The sequence below is a fragment of the Erinaceus europaeus genome, chromosome 2, assembly GCF_950295315.1.
Source record: "Erinaceus europaeus chromosome 2, mEriEur2.1, whole genome shotgun sequence".
Classification (NCBI taxonomy): Eukaryota; Metazoa; Chordata; class Mammalia; order Eulipotyphla; family Erinaceidae; genus Erinaceus; species Erinaceus europaeus.
The window spans coordinates 97,858,518-97,876,695 of NC_080163.1; positions in this window are offsets into that span (position 1 = coordinate 97,858,518).

Consider the following 18,178-nt stretch of genomic DNA (forward strand, 5'->3'; position numbering starts at 1 on the left):
TTTGGAATTCAAGTATTACATTGTTTTTATAATATCTTCAATAGAATACATAATAATACCACACACTTATAATGAAACTTCGAATAGCACTTTGACAGTTAATTGAATGGGGTAGTCAGATTATTTTTCTGACTCATTTAGAAACAGAAAAGTTCATTTCTGTTCTACTGAAGTTCTCTTTTGATTAACTTAAAGATCTACTGAAAGCGAAAAAGATGAATCATGGAATAATTGTAGCTACAAAATTCACTCGCATAGCCCCATTAATTCTCTTGCACAAAATGGATGGAAGTTATTCTGCTAACAAAGACACCTAAATCCTTTTCTTTGTGAATAGGCCTGGCCTTTTATAGAGGTGAAATAGGGAACCTTAAAGAATTCAAGTGGTAAATAAATTGTCAAAACAAATACAGTGTATAAAACAAAGTTGAGGACAATTAAATTGAGGTGGGGAAAATCACAGATAACGGGTTGACTATTACTTCTATAACTAACTATATATCTTTGCCCCCTCCTTTTTTTTTCTAAGCCATGCCTACTACTTCTGAGTATCCTTCCCCCCTCCCCCTTTTATTTTCTCTCTCCAGGTCCTGGTAGAATTGAAGTTCAGAGTCCTCTGATCATCTTCCCTTAACATGTACTCCTCTCATAGTGTAGACCAAAATTCTTTATGGGGTGCAGAAGGTGGAAGGTCAGGCTTCTGTAATTGCTTCTCTGCTTGACATGAGCTTTGGCAGGTCGATCCATACCCCTAGCCTGTTTCTATCTTTCCCTAGTGGGTAAAAGACTATTTTAAGGGAGCTAGGTGGTGGCACACCCAGTTGAACACACATGTTACCATACACAAAGATCCTGTTCTGAACCCTTGTTCTACCTACAGGGGTTACTTCACTGCTTATGAAGCAGGTCTGCAGGTGTCTTGCTTTTAATATATTATTTTAATGAGAAAGATACAAAGAAAAGTCAGAGCAAAAAAAAAATAAATTTTCCCCGAGAAAAGGGGGAAAAAATAAAGCAATTACACACCTTAATTTCAGTTTAGACTACAATAGTAATGAAAACAATATGATACTGAAAAATCAATACTTGAACCAATATAATAGAATTGAGAGCCCAGAAATAAACCCATAAATATCTATATATCTATATCTATCTATCTATATATCTATATATATATCTATATACAGCTACCTAAGATAGGACAGTGGAACCAAGAACCAGTGGAGAAAAGAAATGGTTCAAGAAATGGTTCTGGGGAAACTGCAGCCACATGTAGAAAAATGAAACTAGACCACCACTTAACACCATGCTCCAAAATTAGCTCAAAATGGATCAAAGACTTGGAGACTAGACCTGAAACTCTCTGATACATGGAAGAAAATATTGATAAAACTCTGCAGGGCCTTAACATCAGAGATGAATTAGGGACTCAAATCTTGTGGGCGTGTGAAATGTAAACAAGAATAAGTAAATGGGTCACATCAAACTAAAAAGCTTCCAAACTTTGAAAGCAAAATCCACAAGAATAAACAACCCAGTAATTAGAAGAAGATATTTGCACATGAGACATCTGACAAGTGATTGATAGCAAACATCTATAAAGAAATGATACAGCTCAACAAATGTAAAAAAAATAATAACCCAATAAAAAAAGCAGGCAGAAAAATTGAATAGACTGTTTTCTAGAGAATAGATACATCTGATCTACAGGTATATGAAGAAATCCTACACTTTTTAGATAGATCCAAATTAATCTACACCGAAATTCTGCCTCAGAACTGAGCATGGCCTACATCAACAAAGCAAGTAATGACAGGAGAGATAGAGAAAAAAAAAAAGACTGCTCATTGTGGGTGGGAATGCAAATTGGCTCAACCCCTCTGGAAAACTGTATTGAGAGTTCTTTTAACAAATGGAAATACCTGGTGATCCTGTAATACCACTCTTAGACAATTATGCAAAGAACACTCAAACACTAATTTCAAGGGAAATATGCATCCTTATGTTCATAGCTGCATTATTGACAATAGATTATAAGCAGTCTAAATGCCTATCAACAGATGACTGGCTAAAGAAGTTATGGGATGTATATCCCATAGAATACTACTCTGCAATCAAAAAAGACAATAGTGTGTGTCCTTGGAGACAAAATGGATGGAGCTAGAGGTGATTATACTTAGTGAAATAAATAAAGAGACAAAAGAATTACCAAACAGTTTCACTCATGTGGAATCTAGAAAACTCAAATACATGAAATTGCAAACAAAAAAACTAAGGTAAACAATAAAAGTAAAACTCTAAGACTGTGAAAACTGTAACAGTTCTCTTTGGGAGGCTAAGGGCATAGAAACTTGGTGGTAGGTGTAGTATAGAATTATACCTGGTAATCCTACAATATGTAAGCCACTATTAATCATAAATAAAAGATAGGATTTGGAAAACAAAAGTGTCTTGAGTTTTCCTTATTCCTTTTGGGCTCAACTGAAACTTCATATTTCTGGACAACAGAGACCATTTTACCTTTCCAGTGTCACCTCTAAAAATCCTGTGCCCTCAGTTACACAGCACTCACTTAAGATTTGTACTTTCTCTTTTTATGAGAATGATTTTCCCCTTCCATGTAACAAATTTCAGCTTACTCCTAGGGATGGTATACCTTTATTGGGAAAGCTGTTCTCAACTGTAAAAGCCAAATTATATGCTTCTCTGTGCTTATGTAGGACCTTATTTTATATCTGTGATTTTTTACTTTGATTCATTGCTTTTACTTATTTATATGACTATTCTTCATTCTGTCTTGGCTTTTTTTTTTTTTCTTGCAGTGTTTAGTTCTGTAATGCTTAGCATTTGCTTTTTTATTCATTACAATGTAAGTGGGTCTTAATTATTTAATGACTGTCAAATTATAATCAAATTCTAAACCATCATGGTTTCCAGATAACATTGTATTAAATTTAAAGCTGGAGCTGATCAGTCACACAATATCTTTTCAATAAAAGAATGTTGAAATGTCTGCCAGGTTCCAGTCAGTGTACTAGGTACTGGCCATAGTCAGGAACAAGGTAAATGACTCATTTCCTCACTGAGCTGACAACTGGGCAGGAAAGACAGTGAACTGGCAGAAAAAAACAAAACAAAAAAAATGAGATCTTAATCTAAATATTAAAAGGATAAAACCAGGGATGATGGCTTGAGCAAAAGGACTAACAGTGAATAGAGGTTCGAGGGTCTGATTACTTGATTTTTTAAAAAAGAAATTCACTAGGGTCTTAGTGTAGTGTATATATAGGTGTGAGACAAGCACAGAATAGCTAAAGGTCAATTTATGACAGGCCCCTGGGGGGCAGTTCATATTTTATTTACTGTAAAACTTCAGCTCTAGGATAATGTTGATTTGAGTGTTTGAAGGATTTGTTTTAGAGCCTTAATACAGAAGATGAATAAGATGGGACAAGACTAGAGAAAGAGTAGAAACCTATTACAGTTATCAAAGAAAGGTACTTGTATGGGTTACTGAGATTAAAATGACAATGGAAGTGGAAGGCAGTAATGGGATTTCAGAAAAACAATGTATATATACATACATATATTATGTCACTGCCAGAGCGTCACTTCTACAGGCTGATTTTAAAGAGGGAACAATGAAATTTTATATATATATATATATATATATATATATATATATATACTATTTTGTTGCCCTTGTTTTTTTTTTTTTTTATCATTGTTGTGGTTATTATTGTCATCATTGTTGGATAGGACACAGAGAAATGGAGAGAGGAAGGGAAGACAGAAAGGGGGAGAGAAAGACACCTGCAGACCTGCTTCACCGCCTGTGAAGAGACTCCCCTGGAGGTGGGGACCCGGGGCTGGAACTGGTATCCATACTCCCGGTCCTTGCGCTTTGCGCCATGTACGCTTAACCCGCTGTGCTACCGCCCGACTCCCTGAAGTTTTTCTTACACCATAGCGCTCCAGTGTGGTATACAGAGTGCTGAAGACATACGAAATATACTTTGGTTTATGACTGATTTCTTAAAATTAGTTCTACCATATTTTCAAGCATGGAGAGACCACATTTTCAAGCATGGAGGGACTTTTTCCTCCTACTTTATAAGTTTCTTTTGAATATTGATTTTTTTGTCAATAAAAAAATAAAAACTTGAGACACCTTCATGGCAAAGTAGTTACCCTCTTAGGTGAGCTATTTCGCTGACCTGAAAGAATGTTTTTTTTTTTTCCTGTCTTCTTAAGTTGGAAGGTGTATTTAAAATTCAAAAACTTATCTCCATATTTGTAACTTACTTATATTGGGTGGTGACATTGACTAGTACACTAAGTTTTAGTCTAATATTTTGCCCAGCTGATCCTTGACTGGAATCTTATCAATAGAAATGAAAAAATCTTGAACCCCCCACTCAGGAACCTCAAAATCAGATTCTGTATTGCACCAAACCCCCGAAGTGATTTTTTCTTCTTTTTCCTCCAGGGTTATTGCTGGGGCTCAGTGCCTGCACTATGAATCTACTGCTCCTGGAGCCCATTTTTTCCCTTTTGTTGCCTTTATTGTTATTGTTGTTATTATTGTTATTGCTGTCATTGTTGTTGGATACAACAGAGAAATCGAGAGAGCAGGAGAAGACAGAGAGGGGAGAGAGATAACTGAAGACCTTCATGGCTTGTGAGGTGAGCCCCCTGCAGGTGGGGAGTCGGGGTTCTAACCAGGATCCTTAACCTAGTCTTCGCACTTTGGGCACACTTGTGTGCTAAACCCACTAAGTCACCAATATCCTTAACACCCCTCCACCCCCGCCCAAAGTAATGTATAGATATGTAGCTTCATTTTAAGTAATTCTAGTTAACTATATAGGTCTTTCTTTATCATTGAATCAACATTTGAGTCTAAGTACTCAGATTCAGATTGTTTTCATCTAAATAAATTGCTTTCATCTAAATACATACTAACTTAAAAGTGAATCCATGCTCAATATCTTGGATTCTAGCATTTTTGATTGTATAGTTTTGGGGTTTCAAAAGTATTACAGTGGCTTTAAACATTTCCATTTATTTGATAGTACAGATAGGAATTGAAGGTGGGGGGGAGAGAGAGCTACCTGGAGACTTGCTTCACTACTTGTGAAGCTTCCCCCCTGTACGTGGGGAGTGGAGGCTCAAACTTGAGTCCTCATGAATGGTGATGTGAGTGCTTAATTGGTTGTGTCACACTCCCTTCGTCCTTTGTTATTCAATTATGTCCAACTAAGAATTAAAATATCATTTTTTTCCCCAAACTTAGGTATAAAGTTTGTACACCTATTTGACGTTTGATTTCTCATCAGTAGTGACCCTTAACACACAGTGTGACTAAACAACTGAAGTGACCCAGGAGGAGAAGGAAGACAAGACCACCATTTGAACCCTCTTCTCCCCACCACCTTTCCAGCATATGTTTCTACTCTTTCCTTCCTGGTGGATTTCTGGAGCAAGTAACTCAACTTTTTTTTTTTTTAAAGATATCTCTTTTAATGGATTTTTATTACTTTTTATCTTTATTTTGAATAGAGACAGAAAGAAATTGTGAGGGAAGGGGGAAATAGAGTGGGAAAGAGAGACCTGCACCCCTGCAGCCCTGCTACACCACTTGTGAAGCTTTCCCATTGCATGTGGGGACCAGGGGCTTGAACCCGGATCCTTGCGCACTGTAATGTGTGTGCTTAACCAGGTACGCCACCACCTGGCCCCGGTAACTTAACTTTTATCAGCTTTGACCTCTTACCTTGTTTAGGGAAATTTGATGGAGGGTACTAGTTTTCAAATTGGATACTAGGATTTTTGGAGGTCCCAAGTCACTTGGAGGGTTTTGATAGAAAACACGGAAGTCCCAAGAAGAGCCCTAGAATTTCTGAGCACTCATCCCCTTATACTACAGGATAGCATAATACCTCATGAAAATTCTCTCACAAGTGCTTAAAAGACTATATAACTATTCACTGTAGCATTGTATTTAACCCCACATACCCACACACAAATGGTAGTAACCATTGGTAAGAAATGCAACTGGAATAGTAGGATCTTGTTGAATACCCTAAGGAGCTTTACTGTGTGAAACAATGGAAACGTATATGAATCAAAATCTTATTATTAATAAGGATTACGCTGGTATTACTAGTGACAAGTACATAGGGAGCTAAAACAGTGTCTAGGAGAGAAAGAGGGGTTCATAGTTTAGAAATAAGTACACTTGAGGATTATGGGTGAATAATAGAAATAAGAAATAAAATACTAAAGTATTTCCTCATACCTGTTAACAAGGCTAGATAAGGTGGGCAAATAAATTTTTGTCTTTTTAAAAGTCTATTGTTTATTTATTTACTGGCTAGAGATAGCCAGAAACTGAGAGGAAGGGGAGGATAGAGAGGGAGAGATACAGAGAGACACCTACAGCCCTGCTTCACCACTTTTGGAGCTTTCCCCTTCCAGGTGGGGACCAGGGGGTGGAAATCACTTCTTTGTGAATTGTAATATGTAGTCAACCGAGTGCGCCACCACCCAACCCCTGATATTATTGTCTTTAATGGGTAATAATCATCAAAGAATCTTGATAGTGGTTCTATGGAAAGTCACTGTTAAAGAGACCTGTCTCAAATGGAGTTAATAGGATAAATGATCTCTAACATATAATTCCAGATAACTAAATAAACATATAGATTCTCTGGATATTTTTTTCTCATTTGTGACTCTATTAAATGTACTCAGACATCTATCTCATTCAGCAATGGAGTTTCTGCATAGTTTAATTCATTATTTTTGGCAAGAATTTCACATATTTCTAAGTGACTCAAATACAACCCTTTTCTTCATGCTACTTGATATGATCCCTATATGTCAGAAATCAGATTATCTGTTTTCCAAGTGACACTAGAAGACAAACTTTGGACTGGATATTGATGTACTCCATAGAGCATACATTACCATGTGCTGGGAAACAGGTTCAAGCCCCTGGCCGCCACCTTCAGTAAAGCAGTGCTGCAGGTATTTCTCCATCTCCCTCCCCTCTCAATTTCTGTCTCTATCAAGTAAATAAATAAAATACGATTTTTTTTTTTTAAAAGAAGGCAAGTTTTATGGATTCATCATTCTGGAACCTCTCAGGCTGAGATTATGCTGCTTTATTTATTCTGGTCAAGGAATTGTAGACCATAGAATTAGGCTTTTGCTTTGCTCTGAAAAGTGAGGAATCATAATTATTAATACAGAAATTCTACATAATTGTGATGGACCTGTATTAGCCTTCTAGACTGTACAACCATTCCTTTGAGAATTCACCCAAATTCCCAATAGGATAACAAAGGTTTTCTTTTCTGAACCACATAATTTTAAGTGAAAAGTGTGGAGCCAGTTACCTTTTAAAATTGATTCTTACTTCCAAGCAGTTATTGACAGATGAGCAGATAGCTCAACCATAAATAAGAAGCTTGGTCTTTTGAGAAAGTGAAACTTTCATATATATATGAATATATATATATATATATATATATCCCCCAAAGTAGCTACCAGGATAGATTTATCCTAAATGGTGTAACGCATGATAATATTCGATGAATGATACAGATATTTGTGTCTGAAAAACTGTCACATGGATCCCAAAGGAAGTCATTAGCTCCAGTGATCCAGTATTAAGACAGTAAATGAAACACTGAAGGAAAATTTTTTCAAAGCTAGGCATACCTCTGGACTTTTCATGAGCCAAATATGCTGTAATTATTACTAGATATCCAAGAGGTAAAATAGAGAATTGTGTGTGATATTTAGGGGTAAAAATTAGACATTTAACCACTTTTTCATGGCAAATATCTCTTCAATAAATATACTCTAGCCATTATACATTGACACTTGTAAATGATGCTATACAACTTACCTTAAGGTAATTCATTATATATACATATATATATATATATATATATACATATCCAAAACTACTATTAAACAGTATGCATTAAAGTTACTTTTAAATTTTGTTTTACATAGAAATATTTATAATAAACTATATCTTTAAAGAATAGGATGCACAAGAGTAATGGCAATTACATGTTCCCATTTTATCAGAAGGTTGAATCAGGATTAAAAAAAAATACACAGGAAAGCACTTAGCTCAAACACACAATTTAACAAGAGTTAATAAATTTCAGAAAAAGTTTTAGTTCTTCCCCTTTTAGTACACTATTAGTTGGTTTTAAGTTATAAAAGCCAATGTTAAAAGAGAAACACGTTATCATTTTGATATATCATCAAAGTTATAGCAGTCAATGTTAAAATATATTTGATAGTTTAACATAACATTTTGCTTTCAGGATAATGTTGTCACACTTTATAACTGTAAGAATGTACTTTACTCATGGGAACTAAAAATATGGGGAGCTGAAGGGGAAGAGTTCAAAGGTAGTTGGTAGTTTTTTTTTTTTAAGGATAACACTGGATTATGCTGCATTCCAATTTGGTGATAAGTACTAACAAATACATGCTAACCTTTAGGTTATCAGAACTCTTGCTCAAGATAGATTTATGGTAAAAATAGACTACTGAGCTGTCTTGTTAAATTTTTAAAGATGAGCTTGGATGAGTTACAAATAACATCCTCTACCCTTAGGTCAAAAGGGATATGTAAACTCAAAAAATTTTAGATAAAAAAACTTAGAGTTTCAGTCTACATACTTACTATTTTACTAATAGTGTGTTTGTATAAGAATACACCATCTTTTTTTGTTTTTATCCTTAATATATAACACATGCTCATTTTGAACATGTTTGAAGTAATACATGTTCATTTTGTTTTCATTCTGAAAATTAAAAAATATGTACAAAAAAAGGAAATTGAATCACCATATTTTGATACATCTATTTTTTATTAGTTTTTTACTACTTTCTGTGTATTTATGTTTAGTCTAGGATATTAAAACATGAAGATTATAATTGAGATATAAGTTTTTTCATGGAATGCAAGATTTTGTTATTAAATATGTTTTAAAATGCAAACTTCACATTTTAATGGTTGAAGCTATCTTTAAATGTTCAACATTTTAACTTTAATGTGCCAGGTATAACTTCATACTCTTTTAAATTTTCTATATTTTGTTCTGTGTATTTCCCTACTTGTAACATTATAAAGTTTCTAAATATAAAAGTAACATGATAAATTTTTCTACATATACAACTTTGGTGGTAATATTGTTTCTTTAAACTATTAATTGTTGGATTATATAACTACTAGGTTGTTGATAACTATGTCTGACTTTATAAACTAACCACGTTTTCATTTCTTAATCTGTATTAATTACTACATAAAATTGTAGTATTTTGTTGTTACATTTATTATTTATTTATTATTAATAATTATTTATTAAAGTGGGAAGAGTACAGAGGTATCTTCTGTCCATACCTCTTCACCTGAGGCCCAATCACCACCACCCCCAAAAAAAGCTTTGAATATTTTCCAGCTCCTTCTATCAATAATTAATAGTTACAGATTTTACTTGTTTGCTCTGCTTTAAACGTTAACTCTGATGAAAGGGAAAGAAGAAATAGCACTCCAGTTCCTGTCTAGCCATTTTTTCAAAAGATGTTTGTATTCAGTTTTAATCTATCATTTTTATGTTTTTGTCCTAGAATCTTCCCACATGGAATAGTCCATCCTTTTGTTCCAACCTGGGCTGACTATCTACTTACTTCACACCACTCAGCATGGAATTTGCATTGGTCTGTCTCCTGTGCTTAATCTTTATTTCTTGGATCCTCTGTTTTTCTCTTGAAGTACTCTGATGTTTGAGTGGAACCTAGGCACTAGGTCCAGAGACTGTCTGTAATTTTGCCTGGAAATCTGGCTTCCTTCCTACTCACCGGGTCTATCATAATCTAGAGCTTTTTTCCTTGCTGCTACCATAGACACCACTTGATTATGCTTTCTCCAGAAAAAAAGAAAGAAAGAAAGAGGCTTCAGCCTCTGCTGATAGCCCTTCAATTCTTCCTGTGGGTTTGTAGCTTTCATACTTTTTTATTGTCATGATAAAGGGAAGCTGTATTGGGTAGGAAGATACATGCTTTCTTTAATTAAAAAAATCTCTTCATTAACTCTTAAAAATTGACTTTTAGAGAAATAATATAAAGTATAAAGTCGGTAGAGAAAAAATATTCAAGCACAGCAGAACAAACAAATCCATTCTTACTTTCCTCTCACTACTATACCCATACAAAGGTAGTAGTGTATTCCTAGAATAGTAAAAAAAAAAAAGGGGGGGGGGAAGATGTTAACTCAAAGAAGTAGAAATCAGACATAGCTTAACAGGGAAAGAAATGATTAAGACAGCTTGTGTAGGATTGGTGACTTAAAGACACTATGGTCGTATAAGCTGGGAAAAGAGGAGAAAATAAATTAAAGTCTCCTATAGCTATGATCCTTCCCCTGTGTTTAGAACTTCTAAGCTAAACAACCCCAGCCCAGCAAGCACTCTCTGGAGATGTTTTATCTAAGAAGTAACCAGATTGAAATATGATATTAACTTCAGTGTATCAGGAATATATAGTGTCAGTGGGAAGAAAGAAAATAATAGGGATAAAACTTGCTCATTCATTGAACTTGCAGCATTGACAACAGTCTAGGCTCACTCTATTGATCACATCAACCAAATATTATAAACACATTTCGTAAGCCATATGTGATGTGATTTGGTTTGACTCATTTCTATTTGTCTCCTCAAATTGCTCACATACAGTTGTTTCATTTTTTTAGATAATAGTCATCAAATAAATTTTACTTCAATTTTTATGACCATATTTAAAACTGGAAAAATATCTCCTCAAATGCCCTAGATCTCAAAAGTAACAGAGATTTCATGTGGTTCACATTCTGAACTGCCAAAGATCTTAAGCAATGTGTGCATTAGTCACAACCATTTACTGTTCTGGTTCAGTTCTTGCTATGTCCACAGGGCCAGAATCAGAGTATGTTGTAGATTTGAAGGGGAAAAAAAAAATCAATTGAGCATATCCATAAATTCTGAATCGAGCAATATAGTTGTAGGATAATAATACAATTCTGTACTTAACTGGGAAAATGTTTAGGATCAAACCTGTTGTCTTACTGAAATTCAAATCTAGAACACATGGCAACATTACACTCTCACTCATTTGCTAATAGGAATAATCCACCAGGAATCTGAACCAATGTTTCTTGTGGAGGACAAAGCTCCTTGTAATTTACTGTAAATGGAAAATTGATTATGTTGGCACAGAGGACATTTATATTTATAGAAACACTTTAGATAAGTCAAGACTTTTAAAAGCCAGAAATTGCTTTAGAGGTATTTCAGGAAAGTGTAGTAATCTTTTTTTATTTGTAACAGGCATAAAAAAGATAGTTATATTAATATTGACAGAAATTAGATGGTTAATTGAAGATTTAAACTTAAAAAGGTGAATTGCTTTAATTTTGGTTTAGAGTTTTTCTTTACTATGTGCTGTTCAATCCTGTGGTCTGGCTAATGGCCAACAGCCATTTATCTATAATGCATACCTTTCCACAGCTGGATTTTCAAATATGATTATGAAGTTCATATGACAGACCATCTTGAAAATAAATATGTCAGCAGACTTTGCTTTATTTTATGCATTTATTCTAGATATAACATAACTTGATACAAACACAACTGACACTCTGAAGACATTTTGCCAGAGCTATTCAAGTCTAGCATCGTTGGAGATTGTGGAAGGTGATTTAGAAACACCTGGGTTGGATATTTACATCCATGCCTTAAATCCTAAAAGCCCTGTAGTTCCATAGACCTTCTGGGGAAAGACAGGAACTACATTAACAGTTGTTAAGTGTAGCAGTTAATGCATCACTGAGAAAGACTTTGTAACAATTTTTTGAAAATTATGCTAAAAATAGAAAAGATTAAAAGAGATTAGTGTTGAGCAACACACACACACACACACACACACACACACACACACACACACACACACATCTTTTTACATTTGGGGCTTTGAGAACATGAAGAGAAGATGCATCCAGATAGAATTCTAAGTATTATATGCAAGTGAGTATCATTCTTTATAGTAACATTTAATGAACTAAGTATGCCATCTAATGTTGAACTAGTCATCAACAAGATGTTCTCAAGTTTGCTCTGTAGTTTTTTATTTTATTTTGTTTCTATTTTGTTGGTGATGTTGGGATAACAGGAATGGAACCCAGGGCCTATATATTACCACAGAGCTACATCTCTGGCCCCTCTGTGGTTTTTTTGGGACCCACTTTTCAAAGATAAAATTTCCACACTTTCCATCCTTCCCCCCTGACAACTATTTGGTCCAATCCAATGCCACACTTAATTTGACATAAGAATATGAAGTTAGAGAGCCAAGTCATAAAGTTAGTTTCTCTTTGCAGGTAGCATATGGATGGACCTTTAATAGTTTAATATTCTTCCAGAGAAACATCTCAGAAAGAGCAAATTTTGGCCAGTGTAGGACTACAGCTGGGTAGTTCATGATAGAAAAAAAAAAAAAAAAAACTAAGGTGGGAACTTTTATAAGCTATTATTTATACCGTATATAAATCGGTCACACAAAGCACTTGGTTTTTTTTAAGTTCCCTCCCTATATGGTAAACTATATGAACAATGATAACTAATTATTACTAACATATTTGAGCATTTGTTCTGACCATCATAGTAGATTACGTTTATTATCTCATGACATGGTAGATTACATTTATTATCCCACAATCCTACAAGTTAGATATTTTGTGTTATCCCATTTTATAGACCAGTTACCTATTGTGATTAACAAAACTATTTCCAAGATGAATTGTTTAGAATATTAACCTTGGGTTTAATGCAGATTAGTGGTATAGGTGAGAATTGGTCTCTGGTTCTTGGTCTTGGCTTGGTTGATTTTGCTGAGCTATTTGAACTTGAGATCAGTTGTTGAATCAATTGGAGCCCTTATCTGAGGAGTTTTACAAAGCATGGAGTTTTACAAATCTCCTCATTCCCCAGTCTTCTAACCCAGACTTGAGGTAGTCTCCAGATTCCAAGATCTCCAGTGTAGAATTTTATTCAGGCTCAATCTTGATCTAGAGCTCTGTCTTATGTAGTAAGTTCTGTGAATCAAAACAAACCATAGGTCTTTCTAGGTCTCAAAGGGTGGGTAAATAGACTCAACTTCTTAGAAGCTACCTCCTTTTTATTATTGCTGCATAGTGCCATTGTTTCTGAGTCTGAGAAAGTTGTAATGAATTGCCAGAGATCACACAGTTAATAAGTAATCTTTCATATGGTAGGAATTGTATGACCACTTTGGGAAATAATTTGGCAGTTTTTGAGTTACTTGTCTTATTATTAAATTGTAAGCATGTTTCTTTTTATTGAGGGGGTTAATGGTTTACAGTATTGACACATGGGCACAGGGAGGGAGAACACAAAGTGAAATGTGGACAAGGTGCATTGCATCAAAGCAGAAGACTTTAGAAAAAGCAGGGGCGGGGAGAGAAGTAGAAGAGAACTTGCTGGTCCTGATACATGTGAAACTACACCCATGTGTCAATACTGTAAACCATTAACCCCCCTCAATAAAAAGAAACATGCTTACAATTTAATAATAAGACAAGCAACTCAAAACTGCCAAATTATTTCCCAAAGTGGTCATACAATAAGTCCTGCTTATAAGTGAGATCATTAGGTATTTGTACTTCTTTTGACTAATCTCACTTAACATGTTATCTTCAAGTTCCATCCAAGGTGATGCAAAGGAGATGACTTCATTATTTTCAACAGCTGAGCAGTATTCCATCATGTATATATACCACAGTTTTTTTTAGCCACTCATCTGATGTTGGACATCAGGGTTGCTTCTGGGTTCTGGCAAATACAAATTGTGCTGCTGGCACCCCCAAAATAATTTTGATCCATACTCGGAGGAGGAGGAGGAGGAAGAAATGATAGGAGGGAGATGACCAGAGGGCTCTGAACTCCATCAGGACCTGGAGTGAGAAGAGGAAATAGGGACATTTGATTGAAGTAATAGATTTATGTGTGGGAATGCTGCAGATTTATATTCCCTTGTTGTCTTGTAATTTTTGTATCAGTATTAAATCACTAATAAAAATTGTGCTGTTATGAACATAGGTGTACATAGATCTCTTCTGATAGGTGTTTTTGTTTCCTTTGGGTAAATCCCAGGAGAGGAATTGCTGGGTCATAGGGTAGGTCTATTTCTAGTGTTCTGAGAAACATCCAAATGGCTTTCCACAATAGTTGGATCATTTTACAATCTCACCAACAGTAAAAAAGTGTCATCCCCCTATATCCTCTTCAATATTTCTTGTTTATGTCATTTCTTTTTCTTTTTTTTTTAATTTATTTTTTTTTCCTTTACTGGGGGATTATATAAATCTCTTGTCTGATGTGTGTAATTTCTCTTAGTTTTTTGGCTTGCCTTTTCATTTTCTTAATGACATTTTTTTAAGAGCCAAATTAATTCATTTTCTTTTTATATATCTTTTCTCTCTTTTCCTCTTTCTCCTTTCTCTCTTTTCAGAGCACTGGTCACCTCTGACTTATGGTAGTGCTGGAGACTGAACTGGGGGCTTTGGAGCCTCAGGCATGAGGATCTTTTTACATAGCCATTATGTTGTCTCCCCAACTAAAGTAATTCATTTTCCTAAAACTCTTTTTTCCAATTATTTTCTTTCCTGTCCAATTTCTTTGGTCTTTTGCTTATAAATCAATAAGTGAATCTGGGAAGGTGATTCAGTTTTAGAACCCATGTCTTCCATTATGCCCTCTTGTGTAAGACTCTGGAATGTTCCTAACACTACACAAAGCAAGAAATATATCAGATGAATGGAAATCCATGTACAATGGAGTGGTGCTTTGCCTTAGCTCTTTCTCCCTCATAAGCCCAAATAAGAATGAATGAGTGAATTTAAAATGGTTGAAAAGAATCAAGAAATAGCCTTACCAGTCTAGGATCCTTACCTAAAGTAGTCCAAGTATTTTGCTTAAATCAAAGTTTTCTTTCTGATTAATAGAATAACCACCTTGCCTTAACATAAAGCAATGCTTTGCATGTGAGTAGATTTATCTGATGCTCCAGGATAAAGACCTGTGTTTATTCTGTGGCATAGGACTGCACATCTTCGTGGCTTAAGAACTTTGAAAGTCATGGCTGAAGGTCTGCTTGCTTCAGAAACCAAAACTTAATGAGTTTCCAGACAAATGAAGTCAAAGGGGAATTTATATTATAGTTTATAGATATAAATTCATCCTTAGTTGTTTCTCAGCATTTGAATAAATTAACTTTGTATGTAGGTTTAAATATTCATTGGCTTAATAAAAAAAAAAAAAAAGCTGTGTCTAAGCTACTACTAAATGTTCCTGAATGAATAGCTGAACAGCTGAATATAAATGAAAACAGATGCCTCAAATAAGAGGATCCAAAATTGTCATCAACTCTTCATGATCACTACATGTTTTCTCCAGCAAGCTCATATGCTCACAGCACACTGCCAGAGTTTATTGACTTCTTCCAAACTTTCTGTATGAAATTATGATGATGATCCCATAGAGTTCAGGGCTGCTGACTAAAGAACACTCCTTCCCTAGTGTGTTTTTTATTTTATTTTTAAAAGGAGCTGGTACTCAGATTGCTGGGGTAAGGGAAGCATGCATGCATTCTGAGGACACTACCGGCCCTCAACCCGTGTCTCATCTCAGAATTTTCCAGAGCTTGACTCTTTTCCAGTATGAGTCTCTGGCATAACTACATGGTACATAGACACAAAGAAGAGAAAAAGGATACCCATGGCTTTATATTTAATATCTAGATATATTCTTGTGCCTTTTAAATATATATTTAAAATTTTGAGATACCAATATTCCTATGACTGTATACATGTTTGCACAATAAATATGTTTGTGATAAAGACAGGCTCTTAAACAACATTAACAATATATTAACTTCTACCGTTGAGGCATTTGCTTTAGATTTAATATCAGTTTAATGTATAAAGTATGTGCAGAAGTGATCATAGATTAGATGATGACCGAATGTGGCAGCTAGAGTAAGGTATATTACTCAGTTCATATCTGCACTGGGAAAATCCTAGAAGACAGAAAATCCACATTGTACCTTGTTTCAGTATTACAGCTCAGACTGATTTAACAACTTAAATAATCCCCTGGGTCTATAACCGTGATGCCATTTATCTCCTTTTTCTGACTCTTTCTCTGATGGATATTGTAGGTTTTCCAGAACAGCTTAAGAAAGTGGAGACTTGCTCAGATATATATCTGAGTTATACAGAGGGGTTGGATGATATGATGATGAAAAAGGAATGGGATAGTAAGGCAGTAATTGTTATCACCCACAAGAATTAAAACAGAACAACTGCTAGGATTATGGTTCATTTAAAAAAATATATTCATTTATTTAGTTATTCTCCTTTGTTGCCCTTGTTTCATTGTTGTAGTTATTATTGTTGTTGTTATTAATGTTGTCGTGGTTGGATAGGACAGAGAGAAATGGAGAGGAGGGGAAACAGAGAAGGGGAGAGAAAGACACCTGCAGGCCTGCTTCACCTCTTGTGAAACAACTCCCCGGTAGGTGGGGAGCCGGTGGCTCAAACCGGGATCCTTCCACCGGTCCTTGAGCTTTGTGCCACCTGCGCTTAACCCACTGTGCTGCTGCCCGACTCCCTGTGGTTTTTTAATAGAAAAATATTCAGTTCAAAATCCAATTTCAGGCAGCCGTTCACCAACCAAACAGAATAAAAATAACTATCTTTATCTGTGGTTTCCTTTTTGAAACAAGACAGGACAAGAATGACCACAGGAACCCAGTAAATCACCGGTGAGTACAAACACGTGTGGCTGGTGACAGAGAGGAGAGAGGAGCCTAAGGAGAGATTAAGTGACTGCTAACAGTTTAGCAGTTTAGCAGTTGAGACACCACCTCCAGTCTGCTCCACCAACAAGTGGACAGCTGAAATGAGGAGAGGACTCCCCAGAGACTCACCAAGTGCAACTCTGAGTCTCCATTGCTACTACCCTCAGAATCTGGAGCAGCAACAGGGAGGGACACCAGGGGACAGAGATCTAACCAGGAAACTTAGGAGAAGACCTATACCTCAGTGGCATAGCTGAGGGGCTGTGAAAGTCTCTTTGCATAACCACTGGATTATCTCCGCCACACCCTGCTTTATCTCTTGGTCAGGAGTCAGTGATTAAGCTGAAGCCTATTGATAGTTTAAAAGCCCTCAGGCTCCCATAGCCTACAGGGAAGGAAAAAAAAAGAGGCTTTTAAACCTCTGAGCTCCAACTCAGAGATTTAAATACTATTGAAACAACTGTTAACTTCCACCACTGTGAACCCTTTAATTAACTTACTTAGACACAAGTCAATCCAGGCAATAGTGATCAATAATTTGAAAAGTACTGATAAAGGGAACTCATAACATAATATATAAAATGGTTAAAACAACAAGAAGAAATATTGGAGAATTGAACCAGGACAAGAGCCCAGCTAAAAGTCCTCCAGAGGGTGAAGCACAAAATAACGAGTTCAACATCCAAACATTAGCTAAGGAAATAATAATAGGGGTTAGTAAAGAATTTGAAAAAATTATAATCAGAAATACAGGAACAACAAATGAGAATATGGAAGAAAATACTAATTATCTCATGGTTATTAGAGAGCTGAAAGCTGAAATTGCTGAGCTAAGAATGCAACTAGCTAAACAAGCTAAAACAGTATCAGAGCAGGGCGACAAAATAGATGAACTCCAGAAAACAGTAGAGGGCAGAGAGAATAGAATCTATGAGGCTGAAGACAGAATTAGCAAGATTGAGGATAAATTAGAGACAACTAAAAAAGAATTAAGAGATCTCAAAAAGAGATTAAGAGATTCTGAAAACAACAGAGTCCTATGGGATGACTTCAAAAGAAACAATATACGCATTATTGGCATACCAGAGGAAGAAAGAGAAGGAGAGGAAGAAAGCATTTTCCAGGCCATAATAGCTGAAAATTTCTCTAGACAAGATCAAAGACATAAAGATTCAAGAAGCCCAGAGCGTCCCAAACAGAATTAACCCAGACCTAAAGACACCAAGACATATCA